The following is a 25930-nucleotide window of genomic DNA, read 5'->3' as shown; positions in this document are numbered from 1 at the left end:
ACTGATGGAGGGCTTGCAGTTGGGATAAACATAAATCTGTTCACTGGCTCCATGGAGCACATGTCCTAAAGATGCTGAGATGGCTGCTTCCTGGAGGTGAAAACCACAGGCTTACTGAGCCACTATGGCTAATGGGAAATGCTGTAGCCCTTATGAATGCAGTTTGTAGTTTCTTACCATCCTTCCCTACCTTCCTGGGCGACCACAACCCAGGCATTTCATGCCCATGTTATCTGCTCTTCTGTCTACATTTTCTTATAACATATGTGACAAATATTTATTGTCTATTACATATCATATAGCTGGGACAAAACAGATGGAACTCCCTCTTCTATGTGACTTATATTCCAGGGGAGATGACAGAAAACAGAAAATAAACATGTTAGATTGACATTAGAATGATTCACATTGAGGAAAAAATAAAAACCTTCCCTTACACCCCCTCACCCCCCCCAAAAAATGTCATGACCTCCTTCCACTTAGAAATATGTGCAAGTCTCCTTTTTCTGCCCACTTTGGACAAGAGACAATTGTGGAAGTGACTCTGTGTTAGTTTCTAGCGCCAGATCTGCAGAGCCCAGCTGCTTCCTTCCCCATGTCTGAATATCCTGATGGAGAGGAAGATGTGCAACAAAGCAAGAGTACATGGGAAAGGCACTCAGGTGTGTGAGTTCCCAGCCATCCCTATAAGAGTGCTGGACATGAGAGTAAAGCCTTCTGCAGATCTCTTCAGCTACCAGCTGAACAAACCAAGTGACCCCATCAATGCCATGTGGTGCAAAAGAGCCACCTGGACTTGCTCTGCCCTAATTTATGACCCAGAGATCATGAATATAATATAATGACCATTGATTTCAGCCACAGAATTGGGAGTGGTTTGTTAGTCAGGAGTATATAACTGGAACCATAGTAGTTGCCTCCACAAAAAGAAAACTGGGCATCTAACTGGACAAAACTTTCATTGAAAAAGGTACATATACCCATAGGTTCATTGCAGCACTATTCACAATAGCCAAGATGTGGAAACAACCTAAATGTCCATCGATAGATGAATGGATTATAGAAGACGATGTGGTACATATAGAGAATGGAATACTACACTTCCATTAAAAAGAACAAAATAATGCCATTTGCAGCAACATGGATGGATCTAGAGACTCTCATACTAAGTGAAATAAGCCAGAAAGAGAAAAACCAATACCATATGATATCACTTACATCTGGAATCTAGTATATGGCACAAATGAACCTATCTCCAGAAAAGAAACAAACTCATGGACATGGAGAACAGACTTGTGGTTGCCAAGGGGGAAGGGAAGGGAGTGGGTTGGACAGGGAGTTTTGGGTTAGTAGATGCAAACTATTGCATTTGGAGTGGATAAGCAATGAGGTCCTGCTGTATAGCACAGGGAACTATATCCAATCACTAGATTCAATCATGTTCACTTGTGGTGGAACATGATGGAGGATACTGTAAGAAAAAGAAAGTGCATATAGGTGTAACTGGGTCACTTTGTTGTATAACAGAAATTGACAGAACATTGTAAATCAACTATAATTTAAAACTATTTTTTAAAAAGCATAACTAAGCAGTAAAAAACAAAACAAAACAAAAAAAACGCATGCTATGTTATTTCAGGCAAGACCTCAGTGGTCTTGTCAGTTCTTTACTGCACACTAATTAACTCCTTTTCTTATTTCTGACAGCACCGTTCTGGAACTTCTCCACTCTATGCAAACTCAGAACACATCCCACACTCTCCTATGGTCATCACAAGACCTTGTCTTGCCCTAAATCAAAATATGAAAGAGGTGCTAATTTAATATGGAATTATCAATACAAAATCTTCTCTACCCTGCTTTACCTCAGAGTCCTGTATTTTCAACCACTTCCCCCTCCTTCTCACCTTTCCTAGAAGAAAGAATCTACATTAATTTCCAAAGGTAATTCTTCCACTTAGCTTGCAAACTCAATCCATTTGGTTCTTCTGCTTAACGCTGGTAATGTTTTTATTCTCCCCCTCCACCCTCCTGCTTTCCTTATGCTCACAAATGGCTTTTTCTCAGTTCTCATATAATTTCACACTGGCAACATTCTTTTTGAAATATTTTCTTTCCCAGTTTTCTAAGACACTGAATTTTAAACCATCCTGCACATTGCTGCCATAATTATCTTCCTAAAACAAGCATCATACTATGTAATTTTTCTTCTCATGAACCCTCAGTGGCTCCCAGTTGCCTTCTAAATGAAGACCACAATCTTTTCATGATAGATATAAATCACCATAAACAAGCACACTCTGCTTCAGCTGTCTTAGATTGTAAGCCTTTATTAAGCTGAATGTTTCAGATCATTCTGATTCCCTTTAGGTTGAAACTTCATCTTAAAAAACCTTTCTTCCCTTCCTCCCTTCATCTTAAAAAAAATTTTCCTTCCTGAATCATGCTCATTATTTTTTTCTTTCTTTTTTTATTTCTTTCTAAAACTGCACCTGAGGCATACAGAAGTTCCCAGGCTAGGGGTTGAATCTGAGCCACATCTGCAACCTACGCTACAGCATGTGGCAATGCCAGATCCTTAACCTACTGGGCAAGACCAAGGATCGAACCCACATTCTGACTGACACTATGTCAGGTTATTAACCCACTGAATCATAATGGGAACTCCTTCGCCCATTCTTCAAGGTGCTGCTGAAACCCACCTCTCCAATCCAAGCTTCACTAATCACAGACACATTATGAACTCTTCCTTCTTCCCAACTATAACTAACCCTTGTCTCATATTGCTGTTGCTACATTCTTTTTCTGCTTTGTTAAATACTTACATCACAATTACTCTTTCACAATATTTTCAGATCTATGGGATAGTAGGTGCTGGGATCCATGCTAAGGAAACAACAATAGAAGCTGTTCATTCTCTCTTTTTTCTTTTTTTTTTTTTTTTTTTTTTTTGTCTTTTTAGGGCCACACCCACTGCATATGCAGGTTCCCAGGCTACAGGCCAAATCAAAGCTGTAGCTCCTGACCTACGCCACAGCCACAGCAACACCAGGTTCAGGCCACGTCTGTGACCTACATCACAGCTCATGGCAACGACGGAGCCTTAACCCACTGAGTAAGGCCAGGGATCGAACCTGCATCCTCATGGATACCAGTCAGATTCATTTCCACTGAGTCACAATGGATTCTTAAAATCAGAAGTTGTCAAACAACTAAACAGACCTGTCAGTAATTTTTTTTTTCTTTTTACTAGTCAGATTCGTTTCCCCTGAGCCGTGTCAGGAACTCCTAGAAACTGTTCATTCTCAAAAGCACACATTCTAATGCGAAGACAATAACTCGCGATAAGTTCCTTTCAAATCCTGATGGAAGCAGTTGCTCTAAGGGGATTTGAAGAATGAATGCTCACGTCTATGTAAAAAACTCAGAAAAGACTTCAAGAAGGAGTCTTTAAATGCTGTGAATTTATTTAAGATGAACAAGGTAAAGGCACTCTAATGAAGGGGGCAGTAGAGATGGAAACACTGTAGAACATGAAAGGAACTGTGGGCAGATTGTTGATGATAAAGCTTGAGATGCCAGCAGAGCAAAGGGGAAGTTGATGTTGGAAGAGGCTGGCTGGACTAGACAGACCCTGGACCATCTTGTCCCCCAGGACAGGCAGTCTGACTTGTCACAAGGAAATTGAGGGTGAGGGGACAACTTTCATAGCTACAGAAGAGACATGACATGATGAGATCACTTGGCAATTCTGATTCCAAGTCTGCCCTCCCTGCAAAAAAAAATCTAAGAGTTTGAAGGAGATGGTATTGGTTTACGCCACACTTGCGTCACTCCTAGAAATTTACCCAATGCCCCCCACACAGTGGATAGTTAATCATGTTTTTATTTTATGAATAAAGTGTTTTCAAGTTACTGAGTTTACTCCATTCACTAGATATGTTGGGGGTTTTTGTTTGATTGTTTTTTTTGTTTGTTTGTTTTGGGGTTGGGGTTTTTTTTGTTTGTTTTTGTTTTTGTTTTTTTTTTTGCCATGCCTGCAGCCAGGAATTGAATTCTCGCCACAGCAGCGACCTGAGCCATTACAGTGACAATGCCAGATCCTTAAATCACTGAGCCATCAGGGAACTCCAGTTGTTATTATTACTTTTTACTCTTGCAGTGTAGAAGGGAAAGTAGTGTTTGGGAAAAGGTGACTACAATTGCATCGTCTCCCACTGGCCCTGCATTGGAGAAAGCTGGCATTCTGGGAGGACTCTGCCTGGTGTTCAAGGCGTTCATGTCTGATGCAAGATTATGGTCTGCTTTCAAGATGGCAATGCCTATTTAGGAAATAGGATTTATGGGCAACGTTCCCTACACCTTCTGCTTAGATGAAGAGAAACAGAATGGGTCTACAGCAGAACCCATTCTTTCCCTGAAGGGGCTGCCTCCAAACCAGATTGAGATCTGAGGATAATAGTTTTACACAGGTGTTGGCCTTATTTTTGTCCATACTCTCATCTAATGCTAATAAGCTCACCATCTTTTGTTACAAAACCTTCAGAAGCTCTAGCCCAGAATAAGACTCCTGTCCGATAGTAGCCTATCTCTTCCTGTCCTAACAAAGATCAGGGCCTGAGAGGCCTGTTGGGAGGAAACCCAAGCCTTCTTTTTTGGCTTTTTTTTTTTTTTAGGGCCACACCTACGGCATATGGAGTTCCCAGGCAAGGGGTTGAATCTGAGCTGCAGCCGCCCACCTACACCACTGCCACGGCAACACTGGATCCAAGCTGCGTCCGCAACCTACACTGCAGCTCAGAGCAACACCGGATCCTTAACCCACTGAGTGAGGCCAGGGATCGAACCAGTGTCCTCATGGATACTAGTTGGGTTCATTGCCCCTGAGCCTTCTTAAATCCGATACTTTTAAGTCTGCTGAAAGAGACGAGGAAGGTACAGCAGCTGTTATGGGAACCCACTCGTCCTTCACAGGACTATTGACAGGCAAGGGACCTCCAGGGTCAATGCTGAAGAAATTGTGTTAAGAATTGCACCTTGGTGTGGTCTTTGCTGAGTGTCAGATTTTTCTTTTTCCTTCTCATCCGTTTTATTTGTCTGTGCACATCATGCTGACAGGAAACACAGGATGCTTGGATGTGCAAGGAAAGAGGGGGTTTCTCAAATAAGAAATTTATGACCTGAATGTAGGAGCAGACCACATACATTTCAACAAAGAGTATGAGCATGGGATCAATAACTAGGACATGCACTAGAGGTAAAAATCCAGCGAATCTCTCTCTCTCATGCTTCCAACATCTTAGATATCCAAAATTGCTGACCTTGGGTAATCTAGCATGGGTGAAACTGAAAGAATAGCTCTACAAAGGGCCCATGTCACAGTGCTATCCTGTTTTTTGTCCCTTCCCCAGAACATCTGTCTGGTTTATGGGCCATCCCTTTACTTCCTCCTGGTAACCCCTGGGTGGAAATTGCCTCTGTGAGAGTTTCAGAATTCAGAGAAGGTCTGAAGAGCAAGCTTTGTAGTTTATCTTACCTAACAAAATTGCCAGCAAGAGAGAGGTACAAACTTTTCCTCACACAGCTCTCCCATTTGAATGATAAAATCTTTGTTGAAGGGGGTGATGAATGCATAGAAAACACATAACCTGTTTCAGATGTAAAGAATGCTGACAGCTGCAAAAACATCACTTTACCTGACTTTCCTGGCAAATTTGATTTTCAAGAAAAGCAGAGGGTGGAAAATATCCAGCTGTCGTGTTGGCGGTCACTTTTCTAAGTATAACCATCTCGATTATGCAGTGATACCCATTACAGACCTCTGATCACCTGAACATAAAAATTCCCCAGCTGTACTAGGGCAACTGTACTAGAATTTTCCTAAAAGAAAGACATTTGTTTCTTTTATTATTACTCAAGAATAAGTGTTGCAAAGTTGGAGGAGTTTTACATATGGTCTGGTGCTTTGAGTGATGGGTCATTGATAAATGACTGAAGTCCTTTGAGTCTCTATTTTTATTTTTTGGCCAGGCCTGTGGCATGCAGATGTTCCCAGGCCAGGGACTGGACCTGTGCCACAGCTGTAACCAGAGCCACAGCAGTGACATTGCTGGGGCCTTAATGGACTGAGCCACTAGGGAACTCCAAGCCTCCATTTCTGTCTAAATGAGGTACACAATAAAATCTACTTTATGGGGAGTTCCCATTGTAGAGCAATGGAAATGAATCTGACTAGGAACCATGAGGTTGTGGGTTCAATCCCTGGCCTCGCTCAGTGGGTTAAGGATCTGGCATTGCCATGAGCTGTGTGTATACTGAAGGTGTGGCTCAGATCCTGCATTGTTGTGGCTGTGGCATAGGCCTGCAGCTGTAGCTCTAATTCGACCCCTAGCCTGGGAACCTCCATATGATGAGGGTGCAGCCCTAAAAAAAGAAAAAAGCAAAAAATAAAACAAAATCTACTTTATGGGAATATTGTGATTCTTAGTGACAAAATATATATTAAGCAATTAGCTCATTATTTAGCATTTGGCAATTGGTATCTACTATTACTCTTTCATAAACTTTTTTTTTTACCTGCATATCATAAATAACACCAGCATATGGTAAAAGTATATATGAAGTTCTTTCATTTAGAGAAGATCAAAATTTTTGTATAATTAATCTTATATTTGCAGGAAGGGTCAAATAAACACAACTTCTCATATGTTTCTATCATTGTTTTTTATTTTTTTATTTTTTATTTTTTTTATTTTTTGCTTTTTGGGGCCACACCCATGGCATATGGAAGTTCCCAATCTAGGGGTCAAATTGGCGCTGCAGCTGCCAGCCTATACATAGCTGCAGCAATGCCAGATCCGAGCTATGTCTGTGACTTACACCACAGCTCATGGCAACACCGCAAGAGAGGCCAAGGGTTGAGCCCGAGTCCTCATGGACACTAGTCAGGTTGTTACTGCTGAACCACAACAGAAACTCCACCTGCCATTATTATTATTATTATTATTATTATTATTATTATCATCATCATTATTTACTCTTTTGCCAGCTAGGTGCATGAATAATTTATCAACATTTTACTACAGAATCATGAATTTATTGAATGAGTATCTATTTGAGCACACATCAATAGAACATGTGCTAGTGCCAGATACTCTTCAAAGCCAAGGGGGCATGATAAATAAAGCCTAGCCCATGCTTTCATAGGGCTTTATTCTAGGGCACATGGGCATGTGTGCTAGAGAAAGCCCAGCAATAAACAGACAGACATACATAGCATACCAAAGAGTGCTAAGAGGCATGGGAAACAACGAAGCAGGGCAAGGCACTGAGGGAGTGCAAAGGCAGAAACCCTATTTATACAGGGTAGTCAGTTGAGGCTGGTCTAGTAAGAGGTCATTCCAGCCAAGATTCAGGGAAAGTTCATTATAAGCACATGACATGCTCCCCTGGGTGGCTGGAGTTAAGGTGAAGCCCAACTTGAAGTAGGGCTTTTGATGGTCAGAAATTGGTAAATAGGAGTTCCCATCATGGCTCAGCAGAAATGAATCCAACTAGGAACCATGAGGTTTCAGGTTCAATCCCTGGAACTCTCTCAGTAAGTTAAGGATCCAGTGTTGCTGTGAGCTGGTGTAGATCACAGATGCAACTCGGATCTGGCATTGCTGTGGCTGTGGCACAGCCTGGCAGCTGTAGCTCTGATTCAACCCCTAGCCTGGCAACCTCCATATGTCGTGGGTGCAGCCCTAAAAAGAAAAAGAAAAAAAGAAATTGGTAGACACAAACACACACACACACACACACACACACACACATGTATAAAATGTCTCCCTTTTGTGTTTCTCAGGCTGGGACTTCACTGTAGGCCAACAGCTAACGCCACGCAGCGGTTGAGAATGAGAAAACTCTGTACTTAGTTTATGTGAGTCACAGCAGATAGAATTCCAAGCATCTATATTTGTCAAGAGTAGAATAAACTTTCTTTTCTAAATATATGCCTGACCACTTCCCATTAACCAAATTCCCAAACATAATTTCTGCTGGGAAAGCAGAACACAAACAATTGTGTTCATGTAAAAAGCTGCCAGTTGCCCTGTCAATCTCAGACTTAGAGGTGACACAAAGCTTAGAAAGTAAAACTAACATATTTGATGATGGAATAAAGATTTAAAAGACCTTGATATGTTGGGATTACAACAAAATCAGCAAAACGAAATTAGGAAAGACATATAAAGTCCAACATTTCAATTTTTAAAAATCCACAGCACATGGTTGGAATTAGGCTGATCTTGATGAATATCAAGTCATATAAAATAAGCATAGATCTTCAATTGTCCAAAAACCTAATATATAAGTTACTTGATGGTCACACTTTGCTTATACCTCAAAAATAGTACTTATATAACATGACAATGTATTAAGAGAGTATTTGTAGTTTGTGTTAGATGTGGGCTTCTTAAAGCAAAGACTGTCTTAATCACCTTTCTTTCCCAACACCAAGAATGACGCCTGGCTTACAGTATTTTGATCCAAGAATTTATTGTATCTAGTACAATATTTGACCATAATTAAGAAGGTTATTGAACACACAAAGTGAGGAATGTCTTCTTATTGGTTGCCCGGCTTAAGCTACATCTGTAGGACTACATTCACATTTGGGTACCACAATGGAAGGTGTCCATTGACTATGAGCACAGAAGCTGAAAAGCTTTAAACCAACATCATGTAAGAAATTATCACATGATATGGAGTGCTTCTAATCTTGGGGAAAGGAAGCTTTGAGAAAAACAATAGCTGTGTTCAAACACATGGAAAGTTTTCATATAGAAAAACAATTAGATGTAGCTCCAGGAAAAAGAATCAAGATCCATGGATGAAAATATAAAGGGGCAGATTTCAACTCAGCATGAATAATCCAAAATTCAATGGCTGCCTCCAAAATGATGAGATTCCCATCACTGGTAGTATTCAAGTTGAATCTGGATCAGCATCTTTCCAGAAATGGGAAGTTGAAATCAAGGCGTCTTAAGGTTCAACCCAACTTTGAGCTATTGATACTAAGTTTATTCAACTTGCCAGTAGTAAGAAATACCCTTCTGAAACAATTTTATCTTAGAGGGAAGCATTGTCAACTCTCAGGCCATTATTTTTAGATTTTTCTTCCATGTGAACTCTGCTCCCTTGACCTAACCATACCATTCCACTGAGCAATTTCTTGCTTGGGGTTTTGATGTTGACTTTAGGAAATGTGGTATAATCTGGGTGGATTTCTAGGTAGTGTAAGAAGCTAATATATCATCCTGCTCACAATTTCCCAAGATATTGGTGTCACACTGCTATTCCTAACATGCCAAGAGACCCGGGGTTCTGTGAATTCATGCTCTGTCTGTAGATAAGCTTCTTTGTCATAGATTATAACTTCTAATAAGGAAAACAATGTCCTTTTGGCACTAGTTAGTGTGTTCTTGCTCAAACACAGACTATGCATTCATTTGTTCAATATTTAATAACATTTATTGAACCCAAGTGCATGTGTTCTAAGGATATAGTGCCAAATAAGATATCCCTGCCTCCAGGAACTTCCAGTTTAGTAGAGGAACCAGACATAAAGCAAATCATTACAACATAGGGTAACATCCACTATAACAGTGTTTGTACAAGACCCAGTGCTAGAGAAGAGAGCCGCTGATACCAATTCTGGGTAGACTCAAAACAATTCCATAGAGAAAATTTTAAAATGTCTTAAAGACAAGTCATTTATATATATAAGACTTTTTTTTCAGGTATAAAAGGTCATTTCAACAAAGATAACAAGAAATATTTCATGGAGGAGTATTGTAAGAGAATCCACATTGGGTGTTCAGAAGACACCCATGGACCTTACATGGATCCATTGTAAAGTACCATCATCTGAAGAGGTACTTAAGCGACTAGCAGAACATGGATCACATGGGGGATTGATTGAAGGTAAATAATAAAAGACAGGAAAACAACTTTAGAGGCAATTGCAATTGTCCACATGAGGGAATGACCTACAGTGGCAGCAGGGAGGTTTGAAAGGAGCAGAGGGGATAGTGTGAAAACATGTTTAAAAGAGAAAATTCACAAGACTTAGTGAACACCACTGCACTGAACAATGAAAGGTGAAGACACAACCCTTTGCTTTCAAGAAACTAAGAGGGTTCTCTGTAGAGATATAAGCTTTAGTATTACAGAGTCCTCCATCAAATTCTTACTTTTCCACTCAGAATTTCTCTGCCTGTTTAGTCTCCTAATCTATTACTTTGAGAGCTTTTGTTCCTACACCCATCTGGAGAGTCACGTAACACTGTCATGGCTGCCTGCCTATAGGAAGCTTCTCCAAGACCCTCTCCCCTCAAAACAAAAGTAATCTGGGGGTGGGGAGCTATATCCGCAGCAGTGACAACACCAGATCCTTAACCCATTGCACCACAAGAGAACTCCGAAGGAAAAGTAATTCTTAAAGGATGGAATAAAACTTAACAGAGGCAATGGAAGCAGAGGCATAGTCCATAGGAAGTTACTCAATAAAACATGCACAAAAGATTAATATGATATCCTTTGTTTAAAAAAAAACAGCAGTTTTAATAAGGGATAAACATGTTTTTTATATATATTAATGACATATCTTTATTTCTTTTAATACATTGGTCCCATCAAAATAATTATTTCTGTAAATTTAAGGATATGCCCCAGAACACTGATTTTTGGACTACTTTCCAGACTACTTTTATTTTTCAGACTACTTTATCAGTATTCTCTAGAGGAAAAAAGAACAAAACTCATAGAAAAGAACGAAGAAAGGATATTTTCACTGCAAGCTTCTTTGCTGTAAATATCTTTGCTGCAGACATTTTTGTGGCATTTTTGCCACATAACTAATTGGCTGTAAGGCAATTTTATCATAAAAGATAAAGCAACTGGTTGACAGTTTGGTTTGACATATATAATACAAACATTATTACAGACGACAAAGATTTTCTCCAAGAAATGGTTTCTTATTTTGAAACACACTACATTGGAGGAGAAAGAGGCCAAGGGCCTCAAAGGTGCAGAGTTGAACCCACATTTCCAAGAAAATTTTGAAACATTTATTAACAGACACATCGCCAAGAACATATGCCAAGAATATTCAACAGTGTAGAGATTTTCACAATACAATACAAAGCTCAGTCATAAGCATGCACCACATATTTGGAAACTGATATCTCTAGCTCTCTCTCTCTCTTTTTTTCGTATGTTTATTTTGTTTTGTTTTGTTTTTAGGGCCACAAACGCAGCATATGGAAGTTCCCAGGATAGGGGTCGAATCAGAGCTACAGCTGCCAACCTACACCACAGCCACAGCAACTCAGGATCTGCGCCTCGTCTTCAATCTACCCCACAGCTCACAGTAATGCCAGATCCTTAACCCACTGAGTGAGGCCAGGGATCAAGCCCACATCCTCATGGATCCTAGCTGGGTTAGATAACCACTGAGCCACAAAGGAAACTCTGGGAAACTGATACCTCTCTTAATGAAGAAAGAAACTTTAGGGAAAAAGAAAAAAATGCAATGCTGAATGAAGAGACAAATCAACAAGCCAAAAAAAAAAAAAGTATAAAGAATTGGAAGACAAACACTTAGGTAAATCCACAAAATAAAGTCAGTTGTTTGCACAATGTCCCCATGAATCTGCATACATTTTAAATATATTCAACCATTTTGTATAAAGTCTTTTTGATACTTATTTCTCATGTTTCAGTATGTCCTTTTTAATATCACTTTTCTATTTTTGTTATTTTACCTTTTACGGCAAAACTGCCTTAGGGCTAATAAGTTATGCATCAAACACATTTGTCGCAAAACTCTTGCAGCAAAAATATCTATAACAGTCAACTATAATGGAAAAATAAAAATCATAAAATAAAGAAGATGTGTATAAAAAGAAGTTTAGAATAAAAAAACCTAGAACCAATTGATGATATTAAAATTAGTGTATATTTGATTTCTAAAACATAGGATTACTGTATTTATATTTCAATAACATAAATTATTTTTCACATTCTTCTCTTCCTATTTTGTATATTCTTTCTATTACTGTTATGAGTGTCTTGTTTCCTCAAATGAATTTATCAAAATGGCTATATTAATTTGTTAAGAACATCCATAAAGTTTTCTTAGAGCAATCCCTCAGTTATGGATTTTACAGCTGTTTGGAGAATTTTTTGGTTAACACCTATTACACAGAAGAATTTTACTTCATTATAAAAGTAATGTTCTATGAATTTTAAGAATATTAAGTCAATATTACCCCAAATACTGCCCATCTTTGACCACCATGTTCATCCACATTTGCTCCTGGGATGGTTTTGAACCAATACCATATCATCTGATTGAACATCCATGGAGCAGAGGAAATGGAAAAGGAAGCAAACTGGCTAGACACATACTTGTCAAGCTCTTGGCATTTTGTCTTTCTGATTTTAAGTTGTTCTATTGGTAGAGGGGTCTAAACTCATGTCCAAAATACCCGTTTTCATCCCATTATTTAGTCCCAACCAACAGGAGAAATGGCTTCTAATCCAGAAAACTAAGCTTCTCTAGTGCCATCCTTTTGTAAAATGGCAGAGATAACTCCCTTAAAAAAAATGTCAGAAGAAGCAATAGCAGAAAAAAAGAAATATTATTTTTGTTGGTTTCAAATGAAAGAGCTCGGAATGTTTACTTATGCTGGATTTATACCCAAATGTACCTTCACTAATTAGAAGCTTAAGTCTGTATTTAAAGATCTCCCCAACTGCAAATGTATCCCAGGAGCTGAAGCAGAGAGATTTTTTAAATCTAATTATTTTTAAATGATTTTTACCAGATGCTGTGTAGCTCTGTCTGGTGCCTGATGCCTAGGAATGCCCTATGAAGCCAGGTTAGCTGTACTCACACAGACCACTCTCCATGGGTTAGCCGCATAATCCACCCTCTGATTAACAGGAAGGCAGGACATTTGTAGTGTGTAATCTGACACACTGATGCTCGCAGCAATGACTTCTGTGCATTGAGAACTCAGCCATAAGAAAGTCAACTGCCCTTCTCTTACTACTTCTCCCCTCTACAATGAATTTGTATCTAATGTGAGATTGGCTGTCCTCTGCCCAGATGGTTCTTTAAACCTGGCAGGTGAAAATTCTTCTCTTGTGGTGGTGGGAGGGAAAAAAATGAAGCAGGATGGAGGGCAAAAACTGGGCTGTGATATGGCCGGCCTGGAAAGCATGAAGGATGAGAGTCAGTCTCCAGTTTCCAGTGTTATCCAGTTGAATCTCTTCAGAGAGGGCTGAAGAACTGGGGCCACCTGCTAACACTACTACTGCTATCCTGGGAGTCACAGTGAGTCGCAAGACCCAGCATATCAATCTGTATTCAAATGTAAGAGGACAATCACCATCAGATAAAGTCAAGTTCATCTTTCTTCCCTAGACTGGAAAAGATTTGAAAGAGGAAGTAAACCATGCCATAAGATGATCCTACATTTTACTTGAATCAATGAAGTTTATGGATTCCCTTCATTATGATAGGGGGGATGATAGAGGTGTTACTAGTTAGTTGATATATGAGTTGTTTTGGTTTTAGAAACACATAAGTAATAAATTATCTGAACTGCTTCCAAAGACCCCCTCCTAGGATATTTTTCAATCCTCCTAGAATCACTTGACATTATGCCATTAAGTTATAATGAGAAATGTTGTACAATCTTATAAATATTTTAATGCATGTTTTATAGCAATGCTCTTAAAGATATTTCCAAATCACATAACATCTTCTCTAAATACTTCTGAGATTTTAATGTGCAAAAAATCACCTGGGGACCTTGTGAAAGTACATACTCTGTTTTAGTAGGTCTGAGTGGAAGCTAAGATACTGCATTTATAGCAAATTCCCAATGCTGCCTGTGTTGCTGGTCTGTGGACTACACTTTGTGTAGCAAGCTTTATCAATGTCCCATGGTATAAATTTACTCTCAGAAAAGCTGTGATTGCTGGAAAATGGTTTGTTTTCACAATGTAGTACTGCAAATTGCTTTGGGTTGGAGCAAATGAAAATACCAATGTTTGATCATTTTTAACATATACCCTTCAATTTCTTACAATATAAATATGGTATAGTAATAGTATTGTATACTAATGAAATTTTCTCCTCTTTGAATTGATAGATAGGGAGCTTGCAACCAAAATTCTGGACCCCTTTAGCAAAGTACAGAGAACCTTTTACATGAAATGTATTTCAGGCACTAATGCCCCTCCCTTTATAAATAAGGAATCTGTAAGTTACAAGGAACACAAACCTACGTTGACTCTTAGGGGAAAAAAAATACAGACTTAAACCTATTTTGGAATTTGAGATTTAGACCTTTTCCTACTGACCTGGGGTGGGGGAGGGGAGACAAGGACTCAAATACTAACATCAGGCCGAGCTTAACACACTCTTTTTCAATTTTGTTTGCTTCTGTGAGTATTTCATTCTTAGGCTTTTTTCCCATCCAGATGGCTCCTTGTAACTCCAGGATTATAGGTTCTCTTCTAGCTGTTCCAGCGGATGGAATTTTTTAATCCAGGAATTGAATTTCACTGGGCTTGCTTTGACCAGAGAAATGGGAAACTCTGGTTAGCTAAGCTTAGCTCTCTCTCATACCCTCTCTGGATCCAGGTCGACTCTGTCAAACCCACGTTCATTAGGAGTTAGCAAAGGATTATTCTTCAAGAGAAGTTTGGGTGGCTATTACCAGAAAAAGGAAGACTGTTCAGAGTCCCTCTTTATGAAGCCTATCCTCTAGGGATGATATCCATCCTCCCCCAGTGTTGACAGGTGAGCACAAGTGATAGGTGTAATTTCTACATAGAAGTTTTAAGAATTAGGCACGTTCTGCTCTGTTCTCTCATCCCACTGCAATGTCCCAGAGAAGAGCAGCTCTACCAGTCTGGGTCCCGGAGTGAAGACAACAGAGAAAATGGGGCCAGAGCTAATTCATATGAACATACAATATGAACAACAGATAAACCTTGTTGGAAGTCACTGAATACAGGGTTTTGTAACGGAAGAAGTTCTTAGCTTAAACTCACTGATAAAATAGGCGGCAAACAACAACAGATGTTCACAATATTGAACATCTCATTCCGACATGCACCTCAATTCTTCTTTTCAAACACACACATTCAAAAAAGCCCACTCCAAATTTAATGCACGTGTTAATTATACATCTAAAATCCACTCACTTCCTCCTCAAGGACGGGAGTCATAAAATCTTGTCCTCTGAACAAGGAACTGCCTCCATACCTAGAGTCAGGATCTTTGGGTGAAAGGAATTTCTCTAGGTCAGGTCCAGATTAGCTTTTGCTGGTGGACCAACCTATGGTTAAATGATATATTTAAATATATGTCAGTTAGGAGTTCCCCGTCATGGCTCAGCAGTTAACAAACCCAACTAGCATCCATGAGGATGTGAGTTTGATCCCTGGCCTCGCTCAGTGGGTTAAGGATCTGGTGTTGTGGTGAGCTGTGGCGTAGGTGGCAGACATGGCTTGGATCCTGCATCGCTGTGGCTGTGGTGTAGGCTGATGGCTTCAGCTCCAATTGGACCCCTAGCCTGGGAACCTCCATAGGCCTCAGGTGTGGCCCTAAAAAGACAATAAATAAATAAATGTCAATTACATACTTAACCATACCCAGTATACATAGTATACAGTGCTGGAAATGAACAAACGTAATTACAAAACAAAACTGATTCCTCCTCTTTTGAAAAGCAGCCCAAAGAAAACAACAGAAGAGTACCAGGTGCAGACCAAGCAATCACTGGAGCCCTTGAGCAGAGAGCTTCTTAGCCCACCTGTCTTTTCCAATGATCTCTGTGAGATCTTCCTTTCTTTACCTTCATTGTCATATCTGAGATGGCATAGATAGCTTTCTCCAACAGGGCTGCTTCCTTTTAGCTAGTATCGGGCCCATCTGGGCCTCTCTCAGGATGTTAAAACATAAGCCTCAGGTGAGGAGTCTAGCCAAGGTTACCTGTCCCTTGTCCTAAGGCTTCATCTTAACCTTGACTTTTTTCAGTAAAGACTTTTACCAGGAGGTGCTTGGGTTGGCCTGCCATACCTTTCTTTCCTGAGGTCCCATCTTATCTTCCACTCTATTTTTTAATCTTTTTTTTAATGATTTTTTTTTTTCCATATAGTTGGTTTACACTGTTCTGTCAATTTTCTACTATACAGGAGTTCCTGTCATGGCTCAGTGGTATCGAAGCCAACTAGGATCCGTGAGGACACGGGTTCAATCACTGGCCTCGCTAAGTGAGTCAAAGGATCCAGCATTGCCGTGAGCTGTGGTGTAGGTAGCAGACCTGGCTTGGATCCCACGTTGCTGTGGCTGTGGTGTAGGCTGATGGCTACAGCTCTGATTTGACCCCTAACCTGAGAACTTCTATATGCCGTGGGTGTGGCCCGAAAAAGACCCCCCTCCCCAAATTTTTTTTTCTACTGTACAGCAAAGCGACTTAGTCACACACACACACATACATACACACACACACATAGCATGTATATAATATATATACATTTTTTTCTCACATTATCCTCCACCATGTTCCATCATAAGTGACTGAATATAATTCCCTGTGCTATATGGCAGGATCTCATTGCTTCTCCACTCCTATTTTTTTATCTTATTGCTTTGGGACATTGACTTAGCTCAGCCCATCAGCCTCGCTTTATACCCTCCAAGATTTCAATCTCTCAGTGATCACAAATTTCTAGCTACAGTCCAGAAACAAAATGAGACAAAACAAAAACAGGTTTCTTTTTTTCCTTTTGCTTTTTTTTATGCTTTTACATGTTGCAGTTTTTAATGGGAAGTAAAACTTGTCTCTTTTTATAGAACCTTTGAGAATTAGTCAGCATATGCCAAAATTCTGTTATTATTAATCACTACCCAGGAAATATGTGGACTGATTCCCAAGGTAGTCAGTTAACCAATCACTGGGTGCTGCTATATCACAGGATTTCCAACTGCCCAGCCAGGAAGAGGGCTTTCATTATATTTCATGTCATTTGAGTTCAGCTGGTGACACTGTTGAGATTCTGTGATTTGCAATATCCTACCTCTAGGAAACTTAAAAATCAGGTTAGAGTTCTTTGGGTGAAAACCAGAAAAATCTGCTCTGACTGATTAAAAAAAAAAAAAAAAAACTTTTTTGAAAAGGTCTAGAAATGAAGAAAAACTCAAACAACCAGACTTTGGATAGGATGAGATCCAGGGAGTTCCAGAAGTACAAGCAGCAGAAAAGGATGGCTTTTAATTTAGGGGCGAGATTTATTTCATAGGCAAGAAATGCCCACCACAGCCCTGATATCCTCATTTTTATTTTATCCTACTTTATTTTTTTTGTCTTTTTTTTTTTTTTTTTTTTTTGTCTTTTAGGGCCCCACTGGTGGCATATGGAGGTTCGCAGGCTAGGGGTCAAATTGGACTTGTAGCTGCAAGCCTATGCCAGACCCACAACAACGTGGGATCTGAGCCCCATCTGTGACTACACCACAGCCCATGGCAACACCAGATCCTTAATCCACTGAGCTAGGCCAGGGAACGAACTCATGTCCTCATGGATGCTAGTTGGGTTTGTTAACCACTGAGCCATGATGGGAACTCCGATTTTATCCTATTTTAAAGTAGACTTTCCCAAGCCCACCAACTCGAGGCATATGGCAGTTCCCAGGCCAGGGATCAAATCCAAGCCACAGCAGCAGCAAGGCTGGATCCTTAACCCACTGCACCACATAAGGAACTTCTTTATATGGCTTTTTAAACCTTTCTTAATGAACTTTTTTTTTTTTTTTTTTTTTGGCCTTTTGAGGGCCACACCTGCAGCATATGGAAGTTCCCAGGCTAAGAGTCGAATGGGAGCCGCAGCTGCCCACCTATACCACAGCCAAAGAAACTCAGAATCCAAGCTAGCTGCATCTGTGACCCACACCATAGCTCACTGCAACGCGGATCCTTAACCCACTTAGGCCAGGGATGGAACCCTCGTCCTCATGGATACCGGATTCGTTACCTCTGAGCCACAACAAGAACTCCTTAAGCCTTTTTTATTCCCTTGTTTGAGAACAAGATTGAGGATAAAAAATAATCTCTACCATGAGTATCTAATACAGAGAACTCACTTATTTCTTGAGATTAGAGAGGCTTATAGTCTCTCATTTGAATCTAAAAGGACATGGACGGATGTATCATCTCAAGTCTGGTTTAGCTCAGTGCTTTCCTCTCACTATTCTTACTCTTCCCTCTCCCTTAACCCTGCCTTCCAACTGCTTCTCCTCTTTCATCTTCTAACTTGGTTTAAGAGCACCAGCTATCCTCCCAAAAAACCTTCGGAAGAAACTCTGAAGTAATTTAAATTCCTCTCCATCAATATCTACTTTCCTTCCCCCACCCCCACTCCCGACCCTGAAATTTATCCAATGCTGATTCTACCTCCAAACTACCTTTGAAGACTTTTCCTTCCTTCGTAATTCTACTACCATTGTCCTAGTCTGGGGACCCTGCATTTTTTCCTTAGAACGATTTATTTATTTTGAAATCTTTCCCAACCACTTAAACAGGACCTAGCACATGATACATATGAGTTAAATAGGTAGGTAAATAAATCTATGTATGAGTTTGTAGACTCCATAAAACATAATTACAAGACAGTAATTCTATCTGTCTTGCTCACTGTTATGCTTACACGTCCTCACACAGTGCCTGACACATAGCATGCCTGCAATAAGTATTTGAGAATATTTGAGAATCAAGAAATATGTAACGAATTACTTTTACAGGTTTTCAGAGCATTTGCAAGATCCCATGGTGTTTATGTGGAGCATCTCATTACTCTAGATATGAATTTGGGTGGTCAAAAGGAAGTTATTGAAGACTCTTATCAAAATGAAAATATCTTTTCCATTAGTAAAGGGACCTGTGTGGACACACATTTGGGAGAGAAAGATAGATGGAGAAGTTGCCCTAAAGAAAAAGCACTGCCTTTCTTGTCTGTGTTTTCCAGAGCTTTTACCTGGAATGCATGGGGTATTGCTGCAAAGGGAATTCTGTGGGAAGACGGATACAGAGAGAGGTGAGATTGTAACCTAATCACAGAGGGAGAACCTTGGTGAGAGATACTTCCTGCCCTTGGCTTTACTTCTCCATGGGGCTTCTATCCACATACTCCTGGCAATTAGCAGTCTGGCAAATCCATCATTAAGTTTTAGCGAAGATGTAGGAATATTCAATACTAAGCATATTCAATCGTTATCCTTTAGGCTGAATCTCCTCTGAGTTAATTAAATTCAAATAAGTATCTTTCCATTCCCTGGGACTTGAGAGGAGGAGCCCAATGCACTTGAGAAGTCACAAAACAGCCATTAGATGTTAATAACTAAGAACTGTTCCAACCTCTGCTGGTTTCCAATGAGAGGACCAGAAGCATAAAGCTCCATAGGGCATTACTAACTTCCTGAGGCACTCAGCTGCTGAAAATGAATTCTTCAAATAATAGTTTCCTTTTCCAAAATTTAGCTGGATCAGATATTTTTAGTTTAAAGGTCCTAATGAGACTTTGCAGGAACATGCACAGCACAATAAATCACTGGAGGTGTGCCACCTTATGGCTGGAAATTTGAATAAATAACTTTGTTGATTTATAGCAGATGTTTTTTCACCTATTCATAGCCCACCAAAGCACACATGAAACAGTACACTCCATGCGACTCAGAACCATTTCTGTCTTGTTCACTGCTGTTTAAACATTACCTAGCAGAGCCTCATAGATAGTAGATGCTCAACAAAATTTTCTGAGTGGACAAATCCAAGTCCCATCTAAATACACTGCAATCTTCTCTGGTCACTTTTATCAAAATGCAGGCAATAAATAGAGTTTTAGTCTTCAGACAGAAGGAATAGAGAAAAAAAAACCTATTTTAAAGTGAAAATGCTTTTGCTTGGTAAATTCTTTGATGGAGTAGAAAGAATAAACTAGAAGCTTCGGGAATGAAGGTAAAGTCTTCTGCATAAAACATTGCTCCTTGAAAATAGGTTACTTTTCATTTATAAGTATTTTCACATGTGTTTCTCAATGATTATTTCTATTGCATCCGTCTATTCTTAGCCCATAGCCCAGTGTTTATAAGTTCAAGCTTAATAAATGTACATTGAATTAACATTTATTTTGGTCAAAATGACCAAAAAATGGTCACATTCCACAGAGTATATGCTCAGAATTTACTTCTAACTGTACAGATGTGCTTCTTCCAAGTCAGCCTGTCCTTATTTTATTTCCTCTTCATGACCAAAAGTTCTATTGAAAAGAGACTGGATGACCATAAAGGCAAAACGAATAGATGTTAATGTTTGGCAGTGTCTCCATCTCCAAAATGAGAGTTATAACAGCACCTAATCATAGAGTTATTCCTCAGGCTAAGTGATTTCCTATATGTAAAATAAATAGAACATTCCCTGGCACTTAAGCTTTTAACAAATGCGATTTTTTGGTTGTTGCTATTTCCTTTTTGGCAACACTCGTGGGACTGAATCGGAGCTGCAGCTGTGACCTACGCCAGATCCCTTAACTCACGGTGCCAAGCCAGGATTGAACCCTTGCCTCCGCAGTAACGCAAGCAGCTGTGGTCAGATTCCTAACCGACTGGGCCACAGTGGCAACTCCACGATGTATATATTTGCTGTTGCTCCTGTTATGAGTCATAGCCCCAATTCCTCATACAGCTGAAGACTGAGGTTGGCTAAAAGGAAATCAATCCTAACTAACAAATTGCTGTAGAAAATGAAACAGAACACTTGGTCTCTTTTTCCTTTTTTACCCCATAACACAAGAGTGTTTTTACAGAGACAATGTTCCATTCTAAAGGAAGACATAGACTCATAACACTGAACATTGAAATGTATGATTGAGTGGAACGGTACCCAAATACCAGAGTGGGTAGCTCATGGCAGACTTCTAGAGCCTGTGGTGCACTATCTCCCGGATAAATTCATCAAGGCGGACATTCAGCATCTACCCAGAGACAGTTCAGTTCTGTTTTGCTGCTGTTGCCTCCCTTCCTTGCCCATTCTCTCCTTCTCTGCATTCACTGTCTCTTCTAGTCTTCATCCTATTCCATAGTCAAACTCTGTTTCTTCATTGGTGAGGTGTGACTGTGAGGATGGAATGAGTTCCCTCTGTGGGCGAATACCCATAGTATTTATTTTCTGACCCTTGAATGTTGTCTGGATAATTAACTGGTAATGCACAGAAGTAGAAGGGAATTTTCCATAGTACAGTGGTTCTCAAAGTAGTATTGGGAGGTCTGGGGTTCTCTGTAAGAGTCTTTTTCTAGTTTGTGTTTTAATTTGACAAAATGTTTTAAAAATTAATATGAGCGTTTTCTGAATCATCTGGTTGACCAACTTATGATTGTGTATTGCTATGAAATTTCAGTACTCACCATAGGTATTGTTGTATGTTATCACTGTAGTGATGAAGTATCATCTATAACATCAAAATTAATTTATATTATATTCCCTCAACTGACATCAGCAGAACCATTGACATTATCTTGGGATTCTGCAAATTCTTAAGTTTCAGAAACAAAAAGAATAATAGACTGAAGGGAACCAGAGCTATGTAAAATGAAAACAAAAGTGAATACATGTTTTTCAATGAAAGGTAGAACATAGGTACAAAGAATTCTGGGTGAAATTTATGATGAGTCTTAATCTGCACCAACAAATACATAATGAGTACTAATATGTATTACAATTTGCTAACTCTTGTCCATACAGAGACAAATCAAAGCTTGGTTGTCTGCCCTTAAAGTAAGATAGTCACTTACCAACTAGGACCTACACTGTAAGCAATGGAACAGAGGCATCTTAAAAGTACAGTGGAAAGCAGCACACAACTGCTTTAGAAAGAGCTGGAAAAAGCTTTGGAGTGGAGATGACATTTGAGTTGGAACTTGAAGGCTATATGGACGTTTAGGAGGCACAGAAGGGTACAGTGGGAATGAGAAAGAGCACATTCTAGCACAGAAAATGGCAAAGAAACAGAGAGAAGAAGACGTGTCTTTAGGAACTAACAGGCTTTGGTATGGTCTGAGTTTCAGTTTAGCGAAGAGCAGGGCAAGGACTACATTTGAAAATGTGCTTTGAGGGAGTTTCCATTGTGGCTCGGTGGTTAATGACTCCGACTAGGAACCAAGAGGACGCAAGTTCAATACCTGGCCTTGCTCAGTGGGTTAAGGGTCCAGCGTTGCCGTGAGCTGTGGTGTAGGTTGCAGACACGGCTCGGATCCTGCGTTGCTGTGGCTCTGGCGTAGGCCGGCAGCTACAGGTCCGATTGGACCCCTAGCCTGGGAACCTCCATATGCCGTCGGTGCAGCCCTAGAAGAGACAAAAAGACCAAAAAAAAAAAAAAAAAAAGAAAGAAAGAAAGAAAATGTGCTTGGAAACCAGATTTTGAAAGATCTCCTATGCCCTATTAAACGATTGAATCTTTACCTTATTGGCTAATAGAAAGCAGACAGAAGTTTTAAAGCAGGCTGAGCATGATACATATTTTTCTAGGAAATAATAGTCTGTCAATAGTAGGGAAGACAAATTAGAATGGAAGAAACACTAGTTGGTTAGAAGGTGATGACAATAATTCAAGCTGTGGCAAAACCAATGGGAATCTTTGATTCAGATCTTACAACAGAATTGGAGCAGACAGGAACAAAGCACTAATTCTCCATGAAAGAAAAAATGAAACAAAATTCTATAGATTCTAGTGCAGAGCCTGAATAGATTTGGAGGGGATTGGCAACAAGAAATAGGAGATTCAACAAAGAAAACTTTTTTTTTTCTTTTCTTTTTTTTTTTTTTTTTTTTTTTGAGCTGCTGATAGGCTATGAAGAGGAGGAAAGAAGGCAGGTGAGTTTGGAAATAACTAGTTTGAGTCGCTTTGCTTAAATGGGAAAGAACCTGCCCTCCTCTCCAGCTCAGTCACTTTTCAATTCACTCCACTCCAGTTTAAAGCCCCCAAACCCCAATTAATCTGCTTTCTCAAAAACCAGCAAAATATCCAAATCACTAAAACCCGTGTTCTCTTTTCAAGACTCAACCCATTTGCTCTTTGTCAAAAAATTGAAGTTAAGTATTGATCTATAGCTAAGGCAGGCATACAATTTATTGTCCAAACAGGGGTATTTCTGACTGTGCAAGGGGCACTATTAATAATTCTGAACAAACCAGAATGTTTGGTCTCCAGAGAGTTTGTGCCAGGTCTGGAAATTGTCCCAGAACCAGCAAGTATATCCTGAGAAAGGGTAAGGCCACCCAAAGTTTATCTTGAATAATAGTGGAATAAGGAGCCTGATATTTCAAGGACAGCAAAATTTTTCCAGTTTCCGTCAGCACTGGGCTTGCTCTGGCGAGGGCTGTGGAAGTACAGGGGAACAGGTCAGAGGACCAAATGGGGGTGGGGGCAGGGAGGGCAGCATGATGTCTTCCGGGCATCCAGGCTAAAGCTAGTTAGTGGTTGAAGCTTAAAATACCAAAGACAAATAACCTAACCTCCAATTTTGCCCAGTTACCCTAGGAAAGAAAATTGGTCACATGAAGACATGCACGGCTTCTGCATTCATAAATTACTGAAAGACACAGATGTGTTAGAGTTCTAAAGAGATGGGAAGAGGCTCTAGACTCAGACTCTTTTTTTTTAAAAAAGAACTATTAAATAAATGAGGAAAAAACAAACAAGATGCTAACAAACGTCTCGATTTTTGAGATGAAAAAGCAGGTTTAGCACAAAGCTAAAATGTATTTATAAATATTTTTATTTCTTATTTTCACAATGTCACCTTGTGAAAAAGATACATATCTGCCTTATGACATTATTTTTTAAATCAAAGGGGTGTATCTTTTAGCTTTTATAAGCTGTGTATATAGAACCTAAGGATTGAAAGTAACCATTGCTGGATTTGTACTACAATATGCTTACCCCCAAAATTTTATTTTTCCTAAACTTTGACCATCAGGAAGTTCCAGTCTGCAGTTTTTGAAGATCAGACTTCTGCAGAGAATATTGATATCTTAAACATTTCTAAAGGTATGGACCAGCTGTAGAGTTTTCCCACTGGGCCCAAGAGCCACTTCGTTATTATTTAAAAAAAGCAATGTGAACTTTAGATGTTGAAAAAGTGCTTTTGCCAAAATACTGATAATGCTGACATATTTTGGTTTTGTGCCTTTGATTTGTGATAGAAAAAAAGTTCTTAGTAATAGTGGTTTATATGCAGCTGTTTTTCTACAACTAAAGAGCCCCAAATTCTATTTTCTATTTTAGCAACAGATATACTTTGTTAAAGCTAAAGTCATTGTTTGAAATCTGCTCAGTCACATCATACACCCCTACCTGAAATTTATAATCCTACTTGGCTATCATTTAACCTTTAAAAAGTGCCATTGATATTTTCTGAGCTACAAAGAAGTTGGCTTCTCCATCTTTTCAATGAAGGAAAAAAAACAGACATATGGAGCAAGGACCAAAAATAGAGTGAGAGGATAGAGAAAAGGCCCTGAATTTACTACTGGTTCTGTCTGATGGAATTTTACAATGGCCAGAGAGGGGAAAATGCAAAGCCCCATTAAGAAGCAAGTTTAAATATGCATTATGAATCTCCTAGGTTGTCTGTTTCATAATCTTAATTATTGAAGTATAGCATATAAAGAGCCTAAGCCTTTAATTAGAGTGAGTGATATGGTAGTCTGGGCATCAGGGGGAAAAAAATCTGCTGATTGTGATAAAAACAACAACAAACATTAGATAAAGGTCTGTGGTTTACAGACATGCTTGAACAGTTAGGATGTTTTAATTAATTTATTTATTTTTTAAATGTTCCAGCTTTGTTCTAAAATGAAAGGAAGCAGATAACCAATGCAAAAAGTGAGCAGAGGGGTAGGGACTGGTCCTTTTGCTGAGATGGGGTAAAGATAATATACCAGTGGTAACTGGGACTGTTAACTGGGCAAACCAAAATCATCTTTTGAATAAACCTAAGAAGTCCATTAACTAACCCTAAATTGCTATGAAATCATACCTATTTTAAGTAGGCAGGATTTGTGAACACCCAGTAAGGTTTATGCTAGGCCAGATCTCTGGAAATGCTGAGGCCTGAAGAATGAGAAAAAAATGAACTGTTTCTCTGTAATGATTAAGGAAAGCCAGGGCTGAATTAAAGGGTGATGGGAATAATTTCACAACCACTGCCAAAGGTACAGTGAATTTAACTTTATCTGTTTAACCTTATTCTATGTTCTATCCATTTTTTTTTTTTGCAAATAATCTAATATAGTTAGCATTTTATATTTACTACTTTGGTAAATAATGATATTTCACAGAAAAAGCTTAATTGAATGCATCACAAGAGAAAAGTTCCCAGATCCAACTATTTCACCCTGGGAAATCTGGTTGGTAGATCCATATAGTCATAACCCAAGATTCAGACTTGTCATGTAAACTGTAGCTATAGAGTCAGGAGGGGGAAAAAATGAGCCTCCACAACTCCAATTCTGAGAATCCAAATCTAAAATTGATGGAGTCTGTTAAAGAGGTAGAGAAAACTTGCAAGTAAAACTCTCTGTTTTCCTCTATATATCACTGTTTTTCAATAGTTTTCTGAAAATTCTGAATTTTCTATACAATTAAAATTTTGAAGATTGGCTATTATCAACAATTTGTGTGTGTGTGTGTGCACGTGCGCACGTGCACATCTATTACACTCAGGTAAAACCAATTTTCTTTTGGCTCTTAGGATTTTATCTTAGGATTCCACTGGCAGTTTTCCTCTTTGTCTCCTTTACCACCAATGGATC

Source organism: Sus scrofa, chromosome 17 (assembly GCF_000003025.6).
Source record: "Sus scrofa isolate TJ Tabasco breed Duroc chromosome 17, Sscrofa11.1, whole genome shotgun sequence".
NCBI lineage: Eukaryota > Metazoa > Chordata > Mammalia > Artiodactyla > Suidae > Sus > Sus scrofa.
Note: the sequence above shows the minus strand (reverse complement) of the source record.